The following is a 27,520-nucleotide window of genomic DNA, read 5'->3' on the forward strand; positions in this document are numbered from 1 at the left end:
ACCCCCCCTACCCACCCCCCCAACACCCACATGACTGATGCTTCCCAAGCACCTGTAACTTCCATTACGCTTGAATCCCTGCAAGCTTCCCCCAGAATGCGGTCAGCCAATAGCAATCCTTGCTCTCGCTGTTATTGGGGCCTTGGTATTGTTTTTCATTATGCATGTTAGAGTGAAAAAGATACATTTGTTAAGTTCCAATCAACAAGTTGCACCTGCTCATTCTGTAAGGTCAAAGACAGTGTGCTTAAACATAATTTCCCCAAGGTTTGAGAACCTCCCAGACGGCTATGTGCCCCACGTGATCTAGCTACTTCCATTTAGACTTCTAGAAGGAATATTAACCCTGCCCAAGCCAAAATCATGGCTTGGCCTCACTCCCTACGGAACAAGCTTCACCGGTCCACTCCAGTGCTCCAGTCTCCTTAAACTCCATCCGAACCGGTGGTTCCTGTGGCACCCGCTCCCTTCAGGTCTTTCTCCTCGCTCCCTCCTGCACAGCTACTCCAGGTCCCATTCGCAACTCCCAGAGTCAAAGCCTCAAGATCTTCCTCAAACTTCAGTCAAGCAGAAGAATAAAATACTAAGGCTAAATACTTTATAATAGGTTAGTACGCACTAAACCTCCTACAGTAGTAAAAAGGACAGAGATTGCCCCATGTCCTCTCTGTGATTTACCCCTGCGCTTCTTGCGTGTTTATCCTCCAGACCCCGGCCTACAACCTTGGTGCTAGAACTGCATCGCACAAGGATCAAACACTTGAGCACTGTGTTTCTCTGATGAACAGTAGTGTCTAGAGAAAGCAGATATATATATATATATATTCACTGAAAAAACCATAGGTTTCACACATGTTATAGTTAGCTGGACATTTTACTGATAAAAAACCAATGAAATTCCCCCGTTATAGTTACTGTAGGCAACTATAACTCACGCGACCGTAATCCTCTGCTGATGCTAATACTGTATTTAGACACTTATTTGCCCATGTCTTCTTCCATTAAATTTTAGCTATACATATATTACAAATATTTTTTTTTCATAAAGACACATATGTCATCAGCAGAGGATTACGGTCGCGTGAGTTATAGTTGCCTACAGTAACTATAACGGGGGAATTTCATTGGTTTTTTATCAGTAAAATGTCCAGCTAACTATAACATGTGTGAAACCTATGGTTTTTTCAGTGAATTTGCAAGGTTTTTTAAATGCTAATTCCTAACTATAACGTGTGTGAAACCTATGGTTTTTTCAGTGAATTTGTACGGTTTTTTAAATGCTAAGTTACTTTACGCCATTTGTGGCGTGCGCGCCCACTTAACGCAGTTCGTTCCGTGCGCGCACGGTACGCTTCGCGCACCGTGCGCGCACAGTGAGCACGCGGTGCGCTTCGCGTGCCCACGTTACGCTAGATGGGCCATGAACGCACGATGCGCTTCGCGCACCGTGCGCACATGGAGGACATATGATGAGCATCGTTGTGACAGGTAAAATATATGTTTTGTTTAGCTCTAATAAGCCATGCACTCGGGGTGGGGAGAATGTGGATATTTTTTTTTATTTATTTTTTATTATTTCTTACCGTACGCGTACGGTAAGCGTAATCGGCGAAATTTTTGAAAAAATTAAAATTGCCTTTTTTCACTTGGGGGATCGTTGGGGACTCCCTCGACATGGCTAGGTGCTTGGGAGCTGTGTAAACAGCCCCTTTACATGTTTTTACACTTGGTTTTTCAACCCCCTGTCAGAGTGCGAGAGAGAAAATGGCGGCCGCCGCTTCCTGGTTTCGACCGATTCGAATGTTTACTAAGATCTAAGGGCCAATCAGAATCGCGCACGCCACCGTACGCGTACGGTAAGCGCACCGTAAGCGCACCGTACGCTGGCTCATATATATATATTGATTTAAAGGCTATTTTCTCAGAATCTACTGAACAGATTTACACCAAACCTACAAAAGGCACTTCCTTGACCTGAGGACTACCTCTCTGCCAAATTTCAAGTAATTCTGTTCAGCCGTTCGGGCTGTAGCTGTGTCTAAAGGTCCTATGGAAAAATGCATGGGAAAAACGTGTTTTGGGACCCCCCTTTTATCTCAGCCCCCGCTTGACGAATCCCCCCCGAGACTTTCAGGGTAGGAGCGGAGCGTAGCGCCCCACCTATTTTGAAAAATTCGCGAGGATTCGTCAACCGGCGCCAAAGTTATTCAAAATAGAATGTTGCGGATTTCCTATGGAAACGTGGTCCTAACTAACTACCTACTGGCGACCGCCAGTAGGTAATATATATATATATATATATATATATATATATATATATATATATATATATATAAATAAATATGGACCTTGCTCCAAAATCTGTATTTCAAGTTATTCCTAGGAGTGCAACACTCCAATCTATGATTTTGGTTATTCTGCTCTCATGTCGAGCTGCTGATGAAACCTGTAAATTTGTGTCATTGAATTTAATGCAATTTCATTGTATGTAGAGACTTGTAAGTGTATGGATGGTAACTACCCCCTCTTGTTATTTCCAGTGCATTGTGTCATCACAATAAGAGAGGTTCTGGTCTTGGGCACATCTACCTCTCTAACGTAGAGGATCTCAGAAGTGACAGATCCTGTTAAGCAGTGTTGTAAAGCCACACAGAAGATTCAATGCTGCAAGTCTATTTTTATTTTATCCCAACCCACCTTCCCCCTTGGGGAAAGTGTGTATTCCAAGATTCTGATTCCTAGACATTTTCTGTCCTCGGGAGGGATACGAAAGTTAGTGTTGTCTCTGCAGTTGGACCAGGTGAGTGCACGACAAGAGACAAGCTTTACTTAACAAAAATGTATAAAGTATTCAGAAGTACCAAAACAGTTAAGAAGTAGAAAACACAACATAATAAAAATACCACTCCAATTTATGAAAATAGACAAAAAGAAGCAAAATTACACTAAAATGACAACATTCCAATAAGGGGAATAGAAGATAATAATTTTAAAAAAATGTAAGCACAAAGTGCCAATGATCAACAAAGGGCCAATAGTCGACAAAAGGCACATTTAGAGAAAAAGAAGCAAAATTACACCAAAATAGAAACATTCCAATACAGGAAAGCAAAGTTATTGTTTTTAAAGATTCAAGCACATAGTACCAATGGTCAACAAACGGCTGCAGTAGACCAGGACTTAGGTGAGATAGTAGGCGGATCATGATGTAGCATGAATTAGATACACCAAATAGATTAGCCCCCCGGGACCTGGAATCAGTTAAATTCGAATACATTTCCACGTCTAAATCTGAAAAGGGACTGTCGTTTTTCAGAGGAAGAACTCTTCTCCACACAAAACAAACCTGAAATTCAATCAATCAGATGCCATGGAACTGCTGTTTGGATACTTTTTCCAGTCAGTCTTATTGAAGTTCTGGAGCAAAAGGTTTGAAGAAGTTCCTAAACATCTTTTGGTGCTCCAACAACCACAGGCCCTCACAGGGGGGGGGCACTTAGGGGCTCTCATGGTGTCAGGCAGAGGATGACAAAGTTCAGCCAAGGGCCAGTTGCCACAGGTTAGCTGGGATTCATCACAGGAATGTCTTCTTCAGCTTTTTAAAACGTTTTTGGAGCCACCCAGGGACTCACACTTAAAATTCAAGCACTGAAAAATCTCCGGGGATCATAAGTGGAAGGGAGTCCAACCTCCCAAGGTCTCTCTCACAGGTCACAGTGTCAAGTGCAGCAAGTTCAGTATGCCCGATATCTTTTCACTAGTCCAGCAGTTGTCTGAAGAAGGCTGGGTGAGGGTCCAGCTTTGCAGGGTCCATCAGCCTGTGGGTGGGAGACACTGAATGACACTCCTAGTTCCTCTCTGACCAATGAAGTATACGTTCCCAGGCACTGACTTACCTACTTTTGCAGTAGTTTCTGCATCCTATACTTAAACAAGCATTTACAATGCAATGGTCTCGGCAACATTCTAGGTAGAGCTATTGCTATTGCTCATTTTTTTTAGATTTTTGTATCCCTAAATAAATGGCATTGTCATTTCTATTGGCATTAGTTTATTTTTTGCATATGTGATACCTCTTGCATTAGCAGAGAGAGAGTGAGGTAGTGAGATAGAGTGAGGTATTGAAATAGAGAGTGAGGTAGATAGAGAGTGAGGTAGTGAAAGAGTGAGTTAGTGAGTGAGGTATTTTCTGATGTAGTGAGATAGAAACAGCGAGTGATGTTGTGAGATAGAGAAAGATTGAGGTAGTGAAAGAGAGTGAGGGATGTTGTGAGGTATTAAGATAGAAACAGAGTGATGTAGTGAAGTAGTGAGATAGAGAAAGAGTGAGTGTAAGTGACTTAGTGTATTTGAGAGAGAGAGTGAGGTAGTGAGGTAGAGCGAGTGAATTAGTGAGTTAGAGAGAGTGAATTTGCGAGGTAGTGAGAGAGTGATGTAGTGAAGTTTTGAGAGAGTGAGTTGTGATATAGTGAAGTAGTGAGAGTGAGATAGAAATAGATAGTGATGTAGTTATAGAAAGTGAGGTAGTGAGATAGAGAGAGAGTGAAGTTTCTAAGTAGTGTGTTAGAGTGAGAGAGTTACTGTGGTAGTGATATTGTGATGCTGTGAGAAAGAGAGAGTTGAGTAGTGAGTTAGAGAGTGAGGTAGAGAGTTAGTGAGAAAGAGTGTAGTATGGTGAGAGATAGTGAGAGAGTGATGTAGTGAAGTTTTGAGAGTGTGTTGTGATATAGTGAGGTAGTGAGAGTGAGATAGAAATAGATAGTGATGTAGTGAGAGAGTGAGGTAGTGAGATAGAGAAAGAGTGAAGTTTTTAAGTAGTGTGTTAGAGTGAGAGATAGTTACTGTGGTAGTGATATTGTGTTGCTGGAAAACACATGGCTAGTGACCACTTTACTTCTACCAGCCAGGTAGAAAATACAAATGAGCACCCAAAACCTTCTTATATATCCCATAGGGCTGGCCAAAGCCCACAATATATATATATGCACTGTATTGGACACAATAGGTCTGAAACAAGAAAAAGGTAAAGCGGTCTAATTGGTGAGATCCAAAGTACGAAACAAGTCATCATACAAAGCAGAATTTTCAATCTGTCTCAAACACAGAGGCTTCAAAAATGTTTTCAAGTGCAGGAAACACAAGAAAGGTAAACTGCAATGCAGTTGTGGAAAGAGAACTATGGCAGGGGAAAATTGTGAGTCATCTTTAGTGGTAAAAATGTCAAGGGAGCACATTCATTGTTGAGATTTCGCTCTCTCACCATGGATATATATATGTGATGTTTTGGGAAAGCGCTGTAAATCTCGCCTTTCGGCCACTTCAGAGCGATGAGCAGTGGTACAAGGTAGGTTGGGAAGCCATGATGTAAAATGTGTTCACTGTTTTAAAGTTTGTCTAGAGTTAAGAATGGCAATACATTTTCACCCTCAAGGACGTGCTTTTTAAAACCCGCTTCGGAAGAAAAAAAAAAAAAAGTCTTCGTGCACAAGTCTCCACAGCAATATTTAAATTAGGCACAATCATCTAAATATGATAAATACTGGAACTTGTAAATTGGGTTACATGATCCCGAAAACTGTTAATTTCTTATAATGACAAATTATGAATTTACCCCCATTTGCCTAACAGAATGCTTGTTAGGTGATGTGCCCCAGCATCCATTCCTTATATTGAAGGCTGACCCTGTCTCTCAATCCCATCACATCTCGTAACCCGATCAAAAAAAAAAAAAAAATCCCAGAACCCTGTTCAAAACCTCAACAGATGGCATAATAGTATCGTCAGCACGATACAACGTCCTCTCAAAAACCATCGATGCACCCAGACCTACTATGGGACCATTTTGAGATATTCGGCGTCCCCACTTACTTAAACATGTCTAGTTACTCGCAATGCGTCAAATACTGACAGTAGGTAATGGGAGAAGCGGTCAGTATAAATGAATGATATCGTAGGAGGCTGCAGTCTGCAATAAATATGATCCGTGGTATCGGGAGCTGCGAACAACTAACAACCTATCTGTGATCAGTGTCGCCTCCGATCTACGACATTGGTAGCCTGCCAGTGTTCAGTGGATAGGTATCAATTTCTACAACCGCCGATAACACAGAGCAATATCCATGGCCGCGGAGGGCCTATGTGGGCTGGATTATCACCCCCAGCTCGGAATGGGAGCCTCGTAATCCCAATAGTCGCGGCTCCTCAGGCTGTTCACCTCGGCGTAGACCCGGGCCCTGCTCCCGGCGGCGGGGCCGGGCATGGCGGGGGTTGCTCCCCGCGGTGGCAAGAGGCAGCAGGAGCGCAGGGGCAGGCGGCCCAGTAGCGGCGCGGGGAGCAGCAAGAGGCAGCGGAGGGCCAGGCCGGGCAGGGAGGGAGAGGGGCGCCGGTGCTGCGGAGGGAGGGACCCGGAACACAGGCTGCGAGTGGCCAGCGGCCAACGAGTCGGGAACGAGAGCGCGCCACCTGGCGGACGGGAGGAACGATTGACCAGCGAGACGGGTAAAAGAAGGAGCGCCTTCCAGCCAGAAGATGTGGAAACAGCACTGTGACTGTGGCGTAGCGTAGTAAATGCCGAGGATACAGAAACTCGAAACACAGTCAGGAGAACGTCTTCAATGCAGAGGGAGCGCGAAGGGATGGTGCTACACGAGAACGTGGTTAGAAGGCTTCTGGCCGGCCTTCAAAAAAGACAAGCATTGGCAAAGCCAGTGGTGCTGACTTGCAATTTCAGTCACACGACAATCATTTAATAAACAAGCACACCACTGCCTTTCTCCGAGGCAAAGCAGAAATGCCTCGGAGAAACGCAGTGGCGTTTTCCGATTCGGGGCGTGTTTCTTTTTCTCTCCTGTTGCCATTGGCTGGAGGAGAGAAAAACACGCCTGAGAAAGGGTGTGGCTAAAAAGTGGAAAGAACAGCACGGAACACGCCCCCGAATCTGAAAAAGACGGAGCCTATTTGGAGGGACGGCTCTCTTCTCCAATGGCTGGCCTCCGTTTAGGAAGCCAGCCAATGGAGGAGAAGCAAAAAGAGAGGCGGGCTAAACAGCCACTCTAAGAAACATTAAATCTCCGGACTTCCGTTTCTGCCTTTGGCAGACCGGACGGTCCCTCGACCTAATGAATGTGTCCGTCTGTAATGCACCTGGTGCTCGCGCAGAGCGCTCTGATTACTTCGGGTCGATTTCGCGCTATATAACACAGCAAAAAAAAAATCAAACGAAAAATTCAACGATTCTAAATTGTCATCAGAATATATCTGGTGTTGTAAACTGCATTGTAAATGTATAGTAGTATAGTCATCTGTGCAAATGTAGCAGCTGTCTAGGCATGTTTAAAACCTCAACAGCAGAATGTGTTCCTAATTTTCTAAGATAAAATAATAGAGACAGGCAAGCTCTCTCTGGTGACCAGTTCCTGTTACTAGCGCTACACTCTGTGACTCTGATGGACATACAGACGCTCTGTACTAAATCTTGCCTTACTCTCCCAGGATTGTCAGTCAATGGCAAAGGGCGCTGCCTGTGCCCTGTGCGCGCGAATTTAGTAAAATCCGTCCACTTCTACGCAGAGAGCCCTGCATGTGAAAAAAGGAGGTCATGTGAGTACCCTTTTAAAGCATCGTAAGGAACCATGGGCAACCTTACATCATCTGTAGGCTGTATTTTCAACCATTAGAAGCCAACAAACTATATGTATTTATATATATATATATACAGAATGTATATATATTAATACATATAGTTCGTTGGCTCTCTCTCTCTCCTCTCTCTCTCTCTCTCTCCTCTCTCTCTCTCTCTCTCTCTTCTCTGTCTCTCCCCCCCCCCCCCCCCTTGGGTGTTCTTTCAGTCCCCTGACCAGAGTAAAGTCCAGCAGAATACGAAAAGTGAGGAGCAAAGCGTGGCACTTTGCAATTTAATTTTATCACCTCGCAAGACTTGGCGAGCATTTTTTTTTTAAGTGGGTTAATTTTTAATTTAAACAGTTGGGCTTGGCTTTCAGAAAAGGAAACCCCTCAGGTTGTGATACTTGTGCAGTCAACAGTCTTCTCAATTTCATAGCGGAATTCGGACATACAACCCCGTGATTGTGGTAAGAGCATACGTTGCCATATCATGAAGTTGTGCACAGTTCAAACCTAAATCGATAGAAAAAAATACAGCAACAAGCAAGTTTGGAACCGAAACCATGTGCAATTTATTTGCTTCCAACCATTCCGAGATCCCCGAAACCCACGCAATTGGTATTTACCAACTACACAATTTGTACCCCACATTGCGCCCAGACCGTAATTGCCTTTTCCCTGTAATTCAATGAGTTAGCGCACGAGCTGCAGACAGTGCGTCAGGAACATGGAGCGTTGACTGCCGCCGTATATTTCCGAGCTGTGTTTTCTGCTGCCTATATACACACTCACTACCGTTACGGAGCTGCGCTATAGATCACAAGATTTATTAAGAGGCAGGTCAGGGCACAAGTCCTAAAAAAAGAAGTGGGGGGACGCTGTCACCGGAAGTGACGTCACAACAGGAATCTCATGAAAATAAGTGGGGGGACGCTGTCACCGGAAGTGACGTCACAACAGGAATCTCATGAAAAGAAGTGGGGGGACGCTGTCACCCGAAGTGACGTCACAACAGGAATCTCATGAGTATTCATATGCCTTTAGATGACGGGGCATTTCACAGCACTGCTACCCCTGGTCTGTTCCTCGATGTCCTTTGCAACCCCCCCTCCCCCCCACTCCCCCAGGGGGTGCCCCAGTTGCACAACGAAGTGCTCAATAGTGCACAAGATACAGAAGGACACACATTCCAAGCGTTAACCGCCAACGCCTGCTCGCTCCGCCTCCCAATCACTCCAGCCTGCACACACCACCGGTGCCTCTTAAAGTCTCCAATTACAAATATTAGCATATCTTTGGTAATTTACGGGAAACTTCCCTCCCACCCGGGCTCTCTGCTCACACAATGCTGTCCAGCTTTTGGGCAGGGGGGACGGCGTCCACCCGGAAAAACCTGGTAAAATAAGTGGGGGGACGCCGTCCACCCGCGTGGTACCCCGACTCGAGCCCTGAGGCAGGTCTAGCTCCTTTCGGCGCCTATGTACCCTTTAATATAGCCAGGGCCACTGGAACTGTGTGATTCTTTACCCGTAGCTTTTTTTGCCTAATTATGGATTTGCCGCAATTGCCACACAATTCATCAATTGCTGTGAAATGGTCATCTTTCAGCTGCTTATTTCTATATTTGGTCGTTCAACTGATACTAATGATGTGAAATATTTGAATAGAGTATCACCATATGTTAAAAATCACAAAATGATGACGTAATTATATCAAAAAGTGTGGCGCGTTATGCCGCATAATTTGACTTTTCTTTCCACATAATTTAGTCAACCTTGTTGCATGCTTTGGTGCTCCCCAGCCGCATGATTCCAGTAGCCCTGCATACAGTACGACGGGCCCTCTCACGATGCTCTTTGAAAGGTGCCCAGCAACGCAAGTACGTCGTGCTACGATTCTTGCAACAAATAGCACAATCGGCAGCTCTGCTGGTTAGTGCCCGCACTGGAGAGGTCACAGCTCAAAAACAGGTACTCCAGGTTTAAGAGTCACGGAGCCAGGCCGGGGCTGCTGGCACAGGGAGTTCTGGATTAAAATGGATGTCCAGCTCCCCTCTGTGTGTGCACAGCATCAAGGCGCAGCCCCTGATGACGCAGTGAGTGAGCGTTGCACCTGCGCAGATTGAAATTCGCGAACACGGCAGATTTGCTGACCAGGTCACGATTTGGGAAAAAATGTAGTCAGGGCCCGGAGACCATGGGTCATGAATCATCTGCTGTCAGTAAACTCGCCACTGAAGATGTCTGGCCCGTGAATAAAACTCGTATTGACACACTGTCAACAACGACTCATGCTTCAACCCACAGGAACACTGCCTGTCAACATAGTGTAATCATTGCCATTGTGATAAAAAATGGTGGAAAGCGCCCAAGCGTGTTTATGCAGAGAGAGCCCACTGCCTCCATCAAACCTAACAAGACAGGTACAAACAAGCACACCACTGCCTTTCTCCGAGGCGAAGCAGAAATGCCTCGGAGAAACGCAGCGGCGGTTTTCAGATTCGGGGGCGTGGCTAAAAAGTGGAAAGAAGAGCAGGGAACACGCCCCCGAATCTGAAAAAGACGGAGCCTATTTGGAGGGACGGCTCTCTCCTCCAATGGCTGGCCTCCGTTTAGGAAGCCAGCCAATGGAGGAGAAGCAAAAAGAGAGGCGGGCTAATTAGCCACTCTAAGAATCATTAAATCTCCGGACTTCCGGTTCTGCCTTCGGCAGACCGGACGGTCCCTCGACCTAAAAAGGCCCAAAATGCAATGTGCCAGGGCAAATCCAGGATGGGGAGGTTTTCAGGCGCACTAAAGAGGGGCTCTGAGGCCAAGGGTGTGAGTGGAGAAATGCACTATGGTAATCATAGTTTCCTCACAGATCTAGCACTATAATGCACTTTGAAGCAGGCACTGTACCCACATAAGCCGAGAGACAGAAGTCAGGTAGTACGAAAACAGGTTCCTTCAGCAACCAGACAGAGAATACACAAGAATTATCTAGTTTACGAGGATGCAAAACTTTAAAATGTGCTTTAGACAGACCTCTGGTGCAAGATTTGTCACTGGTGTGTCAACAGGAGGGGCACAGCCCCCCCACCCTGCTTATTCTATTGAGCTCAGAGGTCATCTCTGCCCAGTCATGCCAGCCCACGGTGTGTTCCTCTGAGGAATTTCATACCTCAATCAAGGCTGACCACCCAACGGGAATAGCTGGAGAGCTAATGCAAATTAGCCTTCTGAAATGTCAGGCAGGTAATTGGTGACTTTCTAAAAGTTACTTTTCCTTATTTTTTTATTAAAAACCCCACTTCACTACTGAATTGGATTTTGAATAATTATTAGAAAAAGAAGTTGAATTATTTTTCTAGCTGGTACCACTCCAGAGTTAACAGTATTTTAATCTGCACTTGTATTCTACATAACACAGCTACGCTGGCCGCAGTGATATTAGCTTTTTACCTCTTGTCACTGTAAGGACATGGCAAACTTCATTTTCTACATGTGCTACTTTCAAACATGATGCACCCCACGTTGTGGGCTGCAAGACTTACAAGGGGTTGACTTACTAGTATTTAAAAGGGGGGCTTTTACCTGTTAAAAATGTTCATACTGCATGTTTTACACTGCAGTATTAAGACTAAGACAGAAGACCAGGTGTCATGTTTTTCTTGGTCAAACTAGTAGAAGGAAAAAGGTGAGCTGCGGGCCCTAGGAGACATTTAACTTTTCATGCCATTTGGTGCATTTCTGCACCATATACTATGGCCTTATTGAAAAAAATAAAGTTTCAAATTAGGCGTTAGCAAGTTTTGCCAAACTTTAGAGGTCAGAGCACATGCACTGGGACCTGTTTGGCAGTGTCCCAGTTCCCGAGTCAAAATAAAGTGGAATCAGTTCAGAAGGAAAGGGGGGGTGCTCACACTAAAAAAAGCACTTTGCTACAATCACTTTTAAAGTGCATGCTTTCTAGAAAATACCATAGAGCCATCTTTGCCAGGGAAGAGGTAAATGAGGAGAGGGTAAAAGAGGAAAGTATGAGTGTATGTAAAAAGAGCACTGCAGTAGCCAAGAAGATCAAGGTGGCTTAAGCTTTCTGTGGGAGCCTAAATTGATCATTATTCAATTTGACAGATGACACAGAGTAGATACAAGAAGAGTGGTCATAGGTTAAAGAGTGGCATCAATTAATGAGAGGTAAGAGAAACAAAGCTCTGAAAAACCATGTCGGTGTGTGACTTCAAAGAAAAACAGATTTATAGAATACTAATCCAGTGAAACCATTTCCCCTAAAATAGATCATTAAAATTTTCATTAATGACAATTATTCTTCTAATGCCCGGTTACTTACGGGTAATATTCATTACTCTGAGTCCATGTCTTCCTCGTCACAGTCCTCCCATTGGAGTTTACTCCATTCATGCAGAACCTAACCACCAAACTTAACTTCCCTACCCATTCCATGATGGCCCCGTACTCTCCGAGAACAAATACCTTACTTCCTAGAAAGGACTTCCTGAGATAACCAAGCAAGAACAAAATCAGTGGACAAAGAGAGAGGGGGGGGACTGAAGACTGTTACGAGGAAGACATGGACTCAGATTATTGAATATTACCGGTAAGTAACCTGGCATTACGTCCTCGTCCCGTCTTCTCCTCACAGTCCTCACGCCAGAGTACGTACCCAAGCCCACCACCGATTTCGTCACAAACCACACAACAAAAAAATGCAAAACAAAGGAAGTTTAATGACGCAAGGCACACAGAAATCATACCGCAGGAGAAACAACAGAACTCAAAACAGCAGTACCAAAATCAGAAGAGACATCCCCACCAACGTGCACATGGTAGTGGGACATGGAGGTGTGGGGCTGGGCCCAAGCAAAACTAATGACCCAAATGGAAGCCCCCTTAAAGGACGCCCAGGAGGACGAAACACCCCAGGTAAACCTACCCGGGAAAGACTCAGGGACATGCTGACCGCCCAAGGAATAGGAATGTGAAATAGACAACCTAATCCAATGGGACAAGGTAGAAAGGGACAGCTTGCCACCCCACCGGGCCAAACATGGGAAACAAACAAGGCATCTAACTTGCGGAACTCCTCAGTGTATCGCAAATAAACAGAAAGAGCCCAATGGACATCCAGTGAATGCAAACGCACCTCCTCAGCAGAAACAGGAGATAGACAAAAAGGTGGGCAAAACAATATCTGAATCCAAATGAAAAGAAGACACCATCTTGGCAAGAAATGCCGGACTAGGGCAAAGCAACACCTTGTCCGGAAAAATACGAAGGAAAGGAGGGGAGGACTGCAAATCCCCAATTTCCCCAACCCGCCTCCCTAAACAGACGGCGACCAGAAAGATCACTTTGGCAGAGAGAAACCGGAAGTCCGCTGATTCCAACGGCTTAAATGGAGCACCCTGCAAAACCAAAGGCAAGTCCCAAAGCGGCACCGGGCAATGCACCAGGGTCTTCGAACAGAACAACTGCACAGCAAACGAGCCGTTAGAGGAGCCACTGACAGCACCGGCTTCCCCCGAAATGAATGAACAACTGATCACGGAGGGTCAAAACAGTCAAATTGTGCTGAAAAAAGTCCCGAAGGTACTCCAAAAACACAGGATACTCAAAGAAAGAAGAGAGCCCCTGACATCAGACAGAAAAATTCCAAAAGTGGCGGTCATAGGCCTTAAGGGTAGACGGCCGCAGAGACTAATGGATGAACTACGCCACATCCACAGTGCAACCCCGCTCTAAGAGGGACTGCCGTTTAAGTGCAAACCTTCAGCTTCAACCTGCGAACAGAGTCCATAGGAAAAAGAGGCAGATGCAGGGAAGAAGGAAAGATGGGTAACACCCAATGGGGCATGACAGACAGACGAAGAAAACAAGGAAACCAAAAGGCGCGGTGACCATGCCAGGGCAACCAGATGAACCTGGTTCCTGGACTACCTTCCGGACCACCGAAGGGAGAAGCCGGATGGGCAAAAAACAAAGGAGACATGGAGGCAAGTGATATGCAAGGGCATCCACTGCCCATGCCCTCGAGAATGGAACCAGACAACAAAAGTGGGGAGGAAGCAAATTCTCCTCGATGGCAAACAGAGCCATCTAAGTGCGAATGAACTGGCACTGGATTGAGCGAAAAACACCCGGATCCAGACACAGTCACCGAGGAGAAAAACATCCAACTCAGGGCATCGGCAGGTTCATTTACCCTTTCCGGAAGATGCGCTGAGGACAGAGCCAGGAGATGGGACTTGGCCCAAAGGCAAATCTTCCGAGTAAGGAGAAAAAGAGAAGGACGCATGCCCCCATGGCAGTTAAGATAACAGCAGATGACCTGCACACACACACCGAGGTACCCACCAGCAGGGCACAAAAAAAACAAAGAGCTTTCAATACTGCCGCCAACCCCTTTCAATTGGAAGACTGACTGGCCTCCAGCGGATCTCATTGCCCCCGAACCGAGTCATCCCCCAGAGTGGCATTCTAACCCTTCCTACAGGTATTTGTTGTTGTGGGAACCAGGACAGGCAGATGAATCAAAGAGAAAGTGCTGCCTAGATGAGCAAGGTCCAGCCACCACTGGAGAACGTCACAGATCAGAGGCGTCATAGAGATCAAAGCCACGTACAATTGGGACAGTGAATCACAATGTCCCAGGAGATGTTGAGCAAGAGGATGTAGGTGCGACCTCCCTCAAGGAGCCAGAGCCAAAGAAGAGGACATTTCCCCTTGACTGCAAAGCCATGTCGAGGACGTGGTCGAGGGGCCAAGAAGGAGAGAGGACATAAGGGATGGGAGCGGAGATGAACACAACGTTCCTCGGACACCACGACCTACCCAAGTCCATCTGTAAGCGTGCTCCGATGAAAAGGAGATCCTGGGAAGACTCGACCTGGGACTACTTCCAAGTTGATCGAGAAGCCGAAGTCTTGCAACAGCGTGGTCACCCTGCGAACCTCCAACTGGGCCTTAGAAAGGAAGAAGAGGCAATCATCCAGTTGTTCAAATAGGGAAACATCTGGATACCTTAAGAACGTAAAATACCCACCAGAGGAGCTAGGAGCATGGTGAACACCCTCGGAGTAGAGGCCAGCCCAAACAGCAGGACCCAGAACTGAAGTGGTTCCCCGCGACTGCAAATCAAAGATACCGCTACTGGGACAGATGTACCAGGACTTGTAGGTACGCATTCAGGAGATCGATTAGAGTCAGGAACTCACCCTTCCACAAGAAAAGCAGAATCTACTGCAGGGACACCATTTTGAAGGGAAAATGGGGAATGTAGTGATTCACTCCCTTAAGATCCAACACAGGGCGGAAGTCCCCAGCAACCTTCTGGACAAGGAAAAGCAGAGAGTAATACCCCTGGAACCTCTTCCCTCATGGAACAGGAACAATGACTGCCTTCTGAATCAGTAACTGAACTCCCTAGAGGAGCGGAGACAACCTCGTTGGGGAACGAGGAGCAGGACTCTCAAAAAACAGGATGTGGTGGTGCCTCACTGAAATGTATCCTGTAACTATTGGATACCACTTAGACGGCCCAGACATCGGAAAGGGAATGAGTCCAAACGTCCTGAAAGAACTGAGCACGCCACCCCACTAGATGGAACCTGGAACCGTCATGCCTTGGAATTGACAGTAGAGGAGGAAATACTGGGACTTGTCAGCATGCGGGACATCCCGGCCACGACTCCTACCTTGTAAGGTCTGGTGTTGCAGGGTCTTGACTCCAAGTGGGAAAAGTCCTATGGAACCCAAAACCTCTACCTCTGGAAGCCAGATGAACAGGAGTAACCAGCGTCTGATTTTCCGTGGATATTTTTTTTTTTATCATGCCCTCCAAGTTACTACCAAACACCTTTGAACACAAGTTCAAAGCTGCATATGCCCGCTTCACAGCCCCTTTCACTTTCCTGTCCACTGAATCCAAAGGCAAAGCATCCTCAGACACCACTGCCCCGAGAGGCAAACCAGCCATAATTTTATCAATTTTTATCGAAGAGGGAAACTCCTTCCCAAAGTTATCCAAGGGGTAACGTTTCAGAAAACAAAGGGGAAAAGCCTGCTTCTCCACACCTTTCCATTCAGGCGCCAGGTCCTTGCGAATGTAAGCATGTAACAGCAAAGTGTCCGGATCAGACCGCTGATATTTGGGGAAAAATTCTTCCCCATCCGGAACCGGTGTAGCCACTGCAAAGCCCAAATCCTCCCGCACATGCTGCAGAAATTCAGCCAGGTTCGTGCTCGGCACAAAACGGCCCTTCACATCATCCTCGTCCCCTTCGATGTGAGGGTCAATCCTAGGCAACTTAGCATGAGGCGCCCCCTCACAAGCACAAAAAAACTGCTTCTACAGCAGCCGCAATAATGGCCTGGAGGTCCGGAGGAGACAAAAACAACAGTATGTCAACTGGTATCAATAAAGAAGATGGTTAGACATGTATGTACAATACATTACACGAAAAAGACGACGGGAGACTCCAGTGGATTTTTTAAATGTGCACTTGGCATCATATAATTAAGGTCACAATTAGAAAGGTACAGTTGTAGCAGCACTGTAGGCATAAAATGCATAAGCAACCCGAATTGGACTTGGTGCTAAATTGTGTACGTGACACATAAGGTGGCGACGCAAGTGACAATGTGCAATCAGCGAAAACGGCGCAAGGTGAAGATGTGAGCAGAAATATGTACAGTGAATGTTGTGGTTCAGAACAGTAATTTACAATGTTTAAATGAATAATGACAACAATTTCAGTTGAATCACAAAAGACAGTGCGCCATCAGTTGCGCTGAGATGTCGACGACGTTTTGATCCTATTACTTAGGATCATCTTCAGGACCGGGTTGCACAACATTCACTGTACATATTTTTGCTCACATCTTCACCTCGCGCCGTTTTCGCTGATTGCACATTGTCACTTGCGTCGCCACCTTATGTCACGTACACTATTTAGTACCAAGTCCAATTCGGATTGCTTACGCATTTTATGCCTACAGTGCTGCTACAACTGTACCTTCCTAATTGTGACCTTAATTATATGATGCCAAGTGCACATTTCTAAAATCCACCCGGAGTCTCCCGTCTTCTTTTTCGTGTAATGTATTGTACATACATGTCTACCCGTCTTCTTTACTGATACCACTTGAAATACTGTTGTTTTTGTCTCACGTACCTACCCAAATCTCAACGTGGTTTATGGGTTATACTCCTGTTGCTAGTACTGGAGGTCCAGGGGACAACGGAATCCCTGACGATGGCCCAGCAACCCCCAGGATTTCTTCTAAATCATTCATGACCGGGCCATCAACTAGTCCCAGACACAGGCAGGAGACACATGGGAACGAAGCCTGCACAGTCCTCACCAACAGCCTAAGCCCACAAGGAGACAGACTAACGAGGCAACCACCGTAAGGAAAACCAACACTGGGAGCCGAGATAAAACCGACCGGGAGCACAGGACACTCTGCCCCCAGCCGTAACGAGGGTCAGGCGGAAGCGCTGGAAAAAACGGTTCAATAGACCAGAGTCGCCATTTTGGAATCTGGCAGTGACCGCGTACCCTACGATTCCAAGGCAAAAATACCAACACCCCACAGAGATGTCGCATGAGTGCCACGCACCCAGAACATCGGGGGCAAAAGCCAAACAAGAAAAACACAGTGATATAAAACATTTAAAAAAAGAGCACTTATCGATTTCCTCAGAGGACGCCAAGGCTAGCCTAGCATACCACAGACACCTTGTGATCTCCTATGCCCAGCATATGAGCGGGACTACCAAAACAACAGGAACCACTAAAGCCGTCCTGGAAAAGAAAAAAGAAATAAAAAAAATAAAAAAACACACCTGAAGCCAAGACGGCAACCGCCTGCAAAATAAAGAAACCAGGAGTTCCTTCCCAGGAAGGGAGAGGTTGGGGGGGCCATCTTGGAATGGGAAGGGAAGTCAAGTTGGGGGTTAGGTTCCGGCATGAATGGAGTAAACTCCGATGTGAGGACTGTGAAAGGAAGACGGACGAGTAGGTAATTACCTTTTGCATGCTTGTTTTCTCAAGGTGAAAATACCAATACTACGTTTGTATTCTTAATACTTTTTCCACTTCTGTAGCAAATCTAAGATCACTCACTATATGGGGCCCATTTTTTTTTCTTTTAAAAACGTATTCATTTTGTAACTGTTCTTTGGGGAAAGTGGCTCTGTTTAATTATTGTCAACCAAATTTTATTTCTATACACGTTTTCCACTGAATTTTATTTCATTTCTCAAAAAGGGATCTCCATTATTTTGTTTATATTTTAATATGCATAGTGAAAAAACCATTAACAGAGATATATATCAGAGAAGAGTAAAGTACTGAAAGGAAGAAAAACAGGTTTCAGAAACGGGACAAAAGCACTATGGGTTTACAGTGAACTATGACAGCGAAAAATTAATGAGCTTTCAATAGCAATAAGTCGAACAAGAAATCTTTCAATGAGACCAGAACAAAGGACTGTGGAAGAGAAACAGAAGCATTTGAAAATACACAAATATAATAAAAGAAAAAAAGAATCCTGCAGCCTGGTCATTTTGATCCAGTGTCATTTATGAGGAGGGGCAAGTACAGTGTACCTACAAACACACTTTTTAAAATAAATTAAGCACTGGATATATTCGTTTACAGACTCCATAACATCAGCAAACAAAATAAACCGCCAAGCAGTCTTAAAAGCCTGGATAAATGTGACTAGAAAAGCAGGTTTGACAGAGAGCCACCGATGGAGGGAAAAGATGTCAATTCTGCAACAGACCCAGCGGCGGAGTTACTATAAGGCAAAGTCAGGTCTTTAAATCCCGCCAGGTTCTAGATTGCTGCTGGGAACTACAATTATGACCCATGCATCATTTATTTTGCTAATGGTGCAAACATATCCCTTGCACAGTTTCTGAACAAACCAAATCCATTTCATGATAAAGTTTTATCCAAAACAACGCACAGCCAACGGGCCTAACATGAGCACTTTTAGCCCACAGCAAAATTGTTATGTAGCAATTAGGAAGTGATCAAGAAAAAAAAAAATAGGAGCACTTGTTTAAATTCTACCGACTGACTAGACATGCAAACAAACACATTACAAAAAAGTAGTTTTCTACTTCGAACATTCAGCCTATTGAACTGCTGCTTTCCGGAAACAAAAGTAGGGACAATGGGTATTCTTAGCAGTGTGGGAAATTTGTGCAGCTAGTTCACCAAGTAAAACTTCATAGGAGATTTTCTTGGCAGCCGTCTTGCATTTTATTCAATTCGTGGGGGAAGAACAAACAATGGCAAAAAAACGTCTCCTAGGTGCTACGCAGGAATGAATCAGAACGTCTCTGCAAAGTCTGGACAAACTTTTCCAAAATACAAGAAAGTGTTATTGAACTTTAAAACAGACATACAATATTGTTACAACGCAGCAGCTTTCCCGGCTCGTGAATGTGTAGAACGAGTTCTTCTACATATTTATCAAAGACTTTCTCCATTCTAAAAACACACAAAAACTACTATCTTTTCAGGTTTCACCACATTTCAGTTAATCACGAATCAGGTATTTTTTTTTTTATTTTTTTTTACAAAAGAATGTTTTTTTTATAGCCGTACCACAGTTTTAAGAAAACGGCACTTCCCAGCCCAAGAACTATTATTCACCACTAAAGCATCAAAGGCTCAGTCGACTTTCTGACGTGTAATTGTGCCCTATGATATCTATATATATATATATATATATATATATATATATATACATACCAGAAGGGAGCACCCACATCTGCCAGTTTAGCAGTATTATATACACACAACAAGTGTCAGGTAAAAACAAGTACAAAGATTTGCAGATTGAGGTAAAGTTGTGACATTTTGCTAAATCATATGCACAACCTTAACTCGTGAGTGTGTGAGTGCATAATCTAAAGACGTGAGGACAATACACGCAGGGGCGTAACACAGGCCCCGCGGTGCGTGGGAGGGCAAACTCCAGGGGGCCCCCTGAGCACGGCACTCTGGCCGGAGAGCTCTTTGAGCCAGGAGGGGGCCCCTCTACGTACCGTGCAGGGAGACCCCCTCAATTTTCGTTACGCCAGTGAATACACGCTAAGGTGCAGCGACATAATCAGGAAATGGTCACACAGTTTATACACGTCGCCAGAACTCTTTCTGGGCCAATAAAAACGCATTACCGGTTACGTATTTTTAAGCGGTTTCCTTATGTGACGATTAGCATCAATCTATGTATTTCCCACGAACAGGAAACGTTTTATTGTAGACCTGCTGCTGATTACACCCCACCAAGGGAATGGCTGCAGCTCGTGCGAGAAGCAAGCGCACTATCGTTAACAAATTGAAGACCAACGCTGGCCTCGGATTAACCTTTTCAGCGTGCAGAAAGAAAAGCTCGCGTAGGCTTTCTTTAAGATTGTCATGTGGGCCGTAATACTCTGGGTCAGAGGCTAAACGGGGAGCGGCAAAGAGGTCAGAGTGACGTGACGCTCTGGGCAGCACGAGCTCTTAAATTCTTTCTCCAAAGTGACATTAGAGTTTGTGATTAGTCCTGAAGTTTTATTTGGTGTTGAACTATGTATGAATGTGTTTTATAGGGTTTGTTGGGGTGAATGGAATGGGGTCACGTGACCTCAGTGACTCTCTTATCTAATCATATCTACAGTAACCACAGTGACGTACACTGTCGAAGGATTAGGAGATTAAATGCACAATAAGGGAGAGTGGTGACAAGCACAGCACGCTTTAACTGCCCCTAGCACTGTACGCCTGTTTTTAGGGGGTGAGTTTTGTGGCAATGTACTGTGGAGCTAACTGGCCTGTGTTCTAAGAAGGTCAGAATGTGGCATAGATTCCAATGTGGAATCAGAAGGGCTATTGTGGTGATTCTGTAAGTGGGAGTTGAAGAAGAGCTGTTGGTGGATGAGGTGCCAATAAATCCACTTGCCTACTCATTTGGCCTGCTAACTACTTATTCAGGTCCTCAAGGACACTACATTTATTTGGCGACGAGGATGGGGGGAAAGGCATAACTAACAGCAACGCAAGAAAACTGGGGTTACGCCATCTTCAAATCAAAAACCTGGACTTCTATCCCCTGGGCAGTATGCATCTCTGCACGCAGCACCCTGAACAGATTCCCCGTATTCATCATGACCAGCCCAACGCTGCTCCAGTTTAGGAAAGAAAAGGCACACCAGCAGCATTAACAGTCCACAAACCAGCTACAGCTCTTACCACTCAGTGACCTTAGGCGCTTCTTTGATCCTGTACAGTGCTACCCTGCCTTTTAGGTAGGTCATGCTGTAGATATAGTGCATACATACATGCAAGGCAGCCGCAGTGCATGTTATCACTGCATCCACCAATGCGCTTAACTTTGGGCAGTGGCGTAACACAGGCCCCCACAGCCACTGCAGTGCGGCCCCTCCACCCCCAAGCTTAGGGCTCCTCCTCAGCACAGTACCCTGGCCTGAGAGCTCGTGATACTGTCCAGAGGGGGCCCTCCACGTACCTTGCAGGGGACACCCTCAAGTTTCCTTACGCCACTGACTTTGGGTCAGAAATGGTAATGGGCCTCTCTATGCCTTTGTATCAGATTCAAACACTTAATGGGATACTCAGCCGATACTGTCAGCAAGTGAAACAATTGTTCTAACCCACTTTATCAGTTATTTAGGGCTGTGAATGTCAGCGAAATTCGGGTTGGACACCACATCATTGTTACGACGGACAGCAACCAGGTGACATCTGGATTTAGGCCCTCGTGACTTGGTGGAACGCTTTCAGATCGCACACACTGTTGAGCTAGGCACTCAGATGCCTCACTCTATCGGCCTCTGGGCCTCGGCATCAGCAGGTATTGAAGTAGGGCCTATACAGCAGTGCTAAAGCCAACTGAAGTAATTCATGTGATATTTCTTGAAGGAAAGCCTGGGGATGGACAAGAGCTGTCCTGTGACATGGAGCCCCGTGGCAACTCCAAGATATGTGAAAAGCAAGTGTCAGCAGCTTTGGCTGAACATCCCATTACCAGTCACAATTCAGCAGCTCTGTGGTAAGCTCTTGTACAGTGGGAGCGAAAAAAGAAGCTTGGGAATTACATCCCTACTCTCAAGGGCCAAATGAAGTGCAACATCCAAGAACATTGACAAGTTCAAGCTGCACCTTAAATGGAAAGAGATTAAAACATGTAACTGGCCAAATGAAGTGCAACATCCAAGAACATTGACAAGTTCAAGCTGCACCTTAAATGGAAAGAGATTAAAACATGTAACTGGCAACTGATACAGACAATAAGTAACATCACACACATTTCAGAAAACAAACACCAGCAGTGATTTTCTGATTAAAAACAAATCTCTCTCGGAGCTAATGAAAAGACAGCAGGTGATTGACAGCAAGTTGACTGGACTTTAACAAGTACTGAGCTTTCCAAAAGATGGAAGATATTCTATAGCAAGGGGCCCAACCACCTTCTACAGTCCCCATGCTCAAACGCCAAGACGCTGCACTGCACCGGTTTACCTCTGAATCTAAAAATAGTGGACGTATATACTCAAAAAGCACAAACAAAGGAGAGAGATTTCACTAAACTCTTTCTGCATTCTCTTTCAACAGGACTACATAAAACCCAAGCTGCAGTGCGTGGCGACATCTCACCAACAACAGTGACTTAGTTCAAACAGCATCACCTGCTCTGGTTAAGATCACATGCTTTCAAGCATGAGAAAAACATTAAGTGGGCTGAACGTTATTAGAATCCAATTAAACCAGAAAGCAGTTACCTTAGGATCATGGCCAAGGTACAGTGTGTAGGACTAGACTACACCCATTCAGGTACATCCACCAAAGCATTAAAAAAAAAAAAAAATATATATATATATATATATATATATATATATATATATATATATATATATATATATATATATATATATATATATATATATATTCACTGAAAAAACCATAGGTTTCACACACGTTATAGTTAGGAATTAGCATTTAAAAAACCTTGCAAATTCACTGAAAAAACCATAGGTTTCACACATGTTATAGTTAGCGGAAATTTTACTGATAAAAAACCAATGAAATTCCCCCGTTATAGTTAGTGCAGGCAACTATAACTCACGCGACCGCAATCCTCTGCTGATGCTAATACTGTATTTAGACACTTATTTGCCCATGTCTTCTTCCATACATTTTTAGCTATACATATATTACAAATATTTTTTTTTCATAAAGACACATATGTCATCAGCAGAAGATTGCCTATGGTTTTTTCAGTGAATTTGCAAGGTTTTTTAAATGCTAATTCCTAACTATAACGTGTGTGAAACCTATGGTTTTTTCAGTGAATTTGTACGGTTTTTTAAATGCTAAGTTACTTTACGCCATTCGTGGCGTGCGCGCCCACTTAACGCAGTTCGTTCAGTGAGCCCACTTTACGCAGTTAGTGCCGTGCACGCACGGTGGGCACGCGGTGCGATGACAAAGCAAGAAAGCACGTCAACAAATCTGTTTCTGCTTTCCTCCGTGACTATGGTATGGGTGCCATTTACCACAACAACTTGCGTTATGACATGCAAGACATTTATGGAGGAGATGGTGTGCACTTCAATGATGAAGGGAACAGAGTCTTCCTCTTGAACCTTAGACTCTGCATCGGTACTTACTTGTAGGTACCACTAAAAAATCATTTCATAAACACAACGGCTCTTTTTAGAGCCCCCTAATATCTAAACACTTAAATCTGATTTTCATTTTTTTTTTTTTTTTTTTACCGTACGCTTACCGTAAGCTTACCGTACGCGTACCCCGTGATTTTTTTTAAAATCAATAAATGTTTTCTTTGTACTTTACAGTCCTTCTTTGACCCCCTCACAAATGTAAGGGGGTCTGTAACTCTCCTCATTGCCCCCTTTTCTTGTTTTCACTGTTTTTTTTCTGAGTGAAATACACAAAATGGCGTCCGCCGCTTCCTGGTTTCGGCCGATTCGAATGTTTACTAAGATCTAAGAGCCAATCAGAATCGCGCTCGCGCACGCCACCGTACGCTTACGGTAAGCGTACGGTAAGCGTACCGTAAGCGGGCTCAGATATATATATTGATTTAAAGGTTATTTTCTCAGAATCTACTGAACAGATTTACACCAAACCTACAAAAGGCACTTCCTTGACCTAGGGACTACCTCTCTGCCAAATTTCGAGTAATTCTGTTCAGCCGTTCGGGCTGTAGCTCGTTCTAAAGGTCCTATGGAAAAATGCATGGGGAAAACGCGTTTTGGGACCCCCCTTTTATCTCAGCCCCCGCTTGACGGATCCCCCCGAGACTTTCAGGGTAGGAGCGGAGCGTAGCGCCCCACCTATTTTGAGAAATTCGCGAGGATTCATCGACCGGCGCCAAAGTTATTCAAAATAGAATGTTGAGGTTTTCCTATGGAAAAGGGTTCCTAACTATAACTACCTACTGGCGACCGCCAGTAGGTAATATATATATATATATATATATATATATCCCTGCTATTCACAGAAGCTGAATGTACAGACTATTTTCATGTGGGTTGATCTTTCTGTTGCAACGAATAAACTTCCTCAAAGAGAAACGTCATAAAAAGTCAGTAGTGTCTGCATAATGTCACTGCAGTTACTCGACTGCACAAGGCCATGTTTTAGAAAGAAAAAAATAATAGATTCATAGGGTACATGTTTTCAGACAGCTCCTTGTTGAACAAAGCGAAATTGTACAAAGGGAATTTATTCAGTTTTACCAGGAATACGGTTAAAACCAACTGGTAAAAAGGCGCCACACAGTCGATAAACATCATCAGAAAACAGAGAAAAAAACGGGTTGAGGGCGCACCCCCTGTACAATTCGACCAAATGCTTCTATTAGCATTCTGGTCGTAGTGGTTACCTCTATTATCAAAAGCAAGAATTAAAAACGCAAACTCAAGGCCGGTCTCGGGAGAGGTGAAGCGGCTGTTACCACCCAAAATCTGTGAAGCGCAATGCGAACAGGTTGCAGAAAAAGCTGCACTTTTCAAAGCTCTGCAGCACCAAAGATTTCGACACAGAGCAACATGGGCGCACGTGATGAATGGTTTCATGTGGAGGGGGCGGGGCCGGCTCAAGAAATGATGTGGGAGCTGGTGAGGATGGGGTCCTCCGCTCCTTCATGTCTGCACCGAGGGGCAGTGGATGCGGACTGTTAACAGTACCAGAGGCAGGTAGGTGGTGGCCGAGAGGCCCCCTGAAGAAAATAATCATGCAGCAGTGATGGTCTGATCACTGGCCACGGGGAGGGATGTTTAAAAACAAATGCAGGGGTGAGCAGCAGCACACACCACGGGATGAGGCGAGGGGATCGGGATTTCGATTTTTTTTTTTTAAAGAGAAACACAAAGATTAAAAAAAAAATAGGACGTGCAAGCGGCACTGATATTGATAAAGAGCACACCTTACTACCTCGGACTGGAAACAAAGGTCCATACATTGGCACAGAAAACATGAATCGGGAAGGGCGGTCTAAGTGCCTGTTTCATTAGACTATGGAGGCATAATACTGTCTTCAGATGAGAGACATTACGACCTGTCAAAGTCGGTGGTGAAATTAACCCGGTATAATGGATGTCTAAATTAAAACATGGCCTGCGTGCTTTCCGCATTCACAGAGGAGGGGACGTCGTCTTTGGCCAGGGCCACTGGATGAATATAAACCAGGATCGCAGAAGAAAGGGTGACTGGTCAGACAGGGAGAGGATTCACGTCTACCAGCCCTTGGCTGTAAATGCAAGGAGATGAGGAAAGCAGAAATTGGTTGATGCTTACAGGCGCGAGGCTAGCAGGTGCAGCATGATGGGACAGGTGTGGGAAGGTCCATTTTAAGGCACCACGGAGTCAGGCAAGGTGAAGGAGAAAGCAAGACAAAAAGGTACGAGATAGAAACCCATGGTGTCAGGTCCAGGCCACAGAACAGATAGAATAGGGGGGGTGGGCGCTGCTATAGTTTACAGGCAACGTGATCAACAGAGTACAGACCCACTGTGAAGATGAAAGGACATGTAAGGGGGTCCATGCTTTCCAGCACCAGCCAATCAGGTCGTGTTTGCAGCACACGCATGCTAAGGCTGCCAGATCTGGGGCAAAGGCACATTCATTGGCAGGGATCGTGCTGACAAGCGCGTTGGAACAGTCATTGTGCGGGGCTATGCTTTAGAAGCACTGACCTCTGTCTCCTGTACAAAGGCACACTTGCTGGGAGTGGCGGTGTTGACAGATTCACTCTGAAGCACGGTCACTGGGAGTGGTCATGCTGGCATGCAAATGCTTGACAGGTATAGTGCAAATAAACATACATTGGAGAAATCATGCATAGACTACTGGCCGCTCACATATGGTGTGAATGGACTGAAAATGTGAGGGGTCACGGCTTAATACGTCAGGCTGACAGATGCCGTCTGGAGGCACAGTCATTGGAAGATGACACACTAGCAAGCTGGTGACACAATGTGACGAGCAAAAAGAAATCAAACGGACTGTGCGTGCAACAGACAAGCCCGGCGTGAATGGTCACTTGGTCAGTCATGGGTAGAGGTCATGATTACAAAACAGTCTGTCAGGTCCAGTGTGATGGCAAGAAAAGAGGATTACAGGGACCAGTCCGTAAAATCTAATAAAGTGGAAGGACCTGTTAAGTGCAACTAACGCACGCTGTACTAGGCTGCCAGACTCCTAGTTCATAGACACGAGAGGGAATTAAAAGACACGGGGCAAGCACCCTGGCCTGCACGAGCAGAACAGTTCAACCTCTGTAAAGGATCCCTGGAAACATTTCCATTATGGAGGAGGCCAGGAGGCATTACTGGGCATGTGGACACACGAGAAGCAATCATGTCTGCCCCCAGAAAGCCAGAGATGAGCGAGCACACTCGGGGAGGGATCTGGGCTAACCCGCTGCATAGGAAGGTGATCAGTAGGAGGAATGCACTCAAGAAGCTAGTCACAAAGAGGAGGGTGGCAAGTGGTATCCCCCCACCCCACCCCGTACTCCGATTGGTGACGGATGGAAGTACCTGTGATTCTTGCGCTCGGTGTTAGAGCCCGATGGCTGCCAGTGAAGAATTCAGTGTCCCGTGCTCCTGCAGCCTCTCTCCTTAGCAAGGTATTGGATAACAAGGGCCCCGTCATGGCACAATCCGGATTACATGGGCGGCCATGCCCCACTAGCAGAATCCGTCAGCCCGCTCCAGCAGCACAATAACCACCAGCACGATTCAACTGCAGACTGCGACCGCTCTCACCGCCGCAGCAGCAGCACAGGCACTGCATCCCAGCCGCTGCTGCCCCCGCCCATTGCAAAAGGCCTGACTACTAGCGAGGGCGGGCATCCCATAAGCAGCAAGGACTCAGACAGAAACACTAGACCATAAACATAACTGCGGCGGACATGTTAGGTGAGGAGAACTTCGCAATGGACTTTAGGAGGCAGGACTGTGCTTTCTTTAGAGATGAAAATATCTTTCCAGACCCATATATTCACATTAGTCGAAGTGGGCAGGATCGAGGGACACGACGTGTCCATACGTTTCTAATTTAAGGAAAATAGTTCCCCCTGCTTTCAGTGAAAAGATAAACGTGCTACGACGGTTAATTCCTAGAGCTGAAATGCTTCAGCTGCAGTGTAAGGCATGGAGTCTCCTGTGGTGAAACCGAAGGCGAGCAGACAGTTAAACAATGCTTCTTGCCAGCGGTCCTGCTTACCTGAAAGAAATGTAAATGTGCACAATGGGTCAATCAGTAAATGTAAAGGGAGCTCAGAAGCATTGACTTTAATTAATGGAATCATGTGACACTTCCTGTTGACACAGATGCATT

The 27,520-nt window shown here is 45.4% G+C and overlaps 1 protein-coding gene across 1 annotated transcript in view; it reads right to left on the reverse strand.

Moving 5' to 3' along the window:
• MGAT5 (alpha-1,6-mannosylglycoprotein 6-beta-N-acetylglucosaminyltransferase) overlaps positions 1-26,984 on the reverse strand; it is a 603,388-nt gene extending 576,404 nt beyond the window's left edge. The window contains exon 1 of the mRNA XM_085647328.1: positions 26,719-26,984. The gene's annotated coding sequence lies outside the window, so the exon portion shown is untranslated. The remainder of the gene's footprint in view (positions 1-26,718) is intronic.
• Positions 26,985-27,520: the final 536 nt, after the last annotated feature.

The sequence above is a fragment of the Triturus cristatus genome, chromosome 3_2, assembly GCF_964204655.1.
Source record: "Triturus cristatus chromosome 3_2, aTriCri1.1, whole genome shotgun sequence".
Lineage (NCBI taxonomy): Eukaryota > Metazoa > Chordata > Amphibia > Caudata > Salamandridae > Triturus > Triturus cristatus.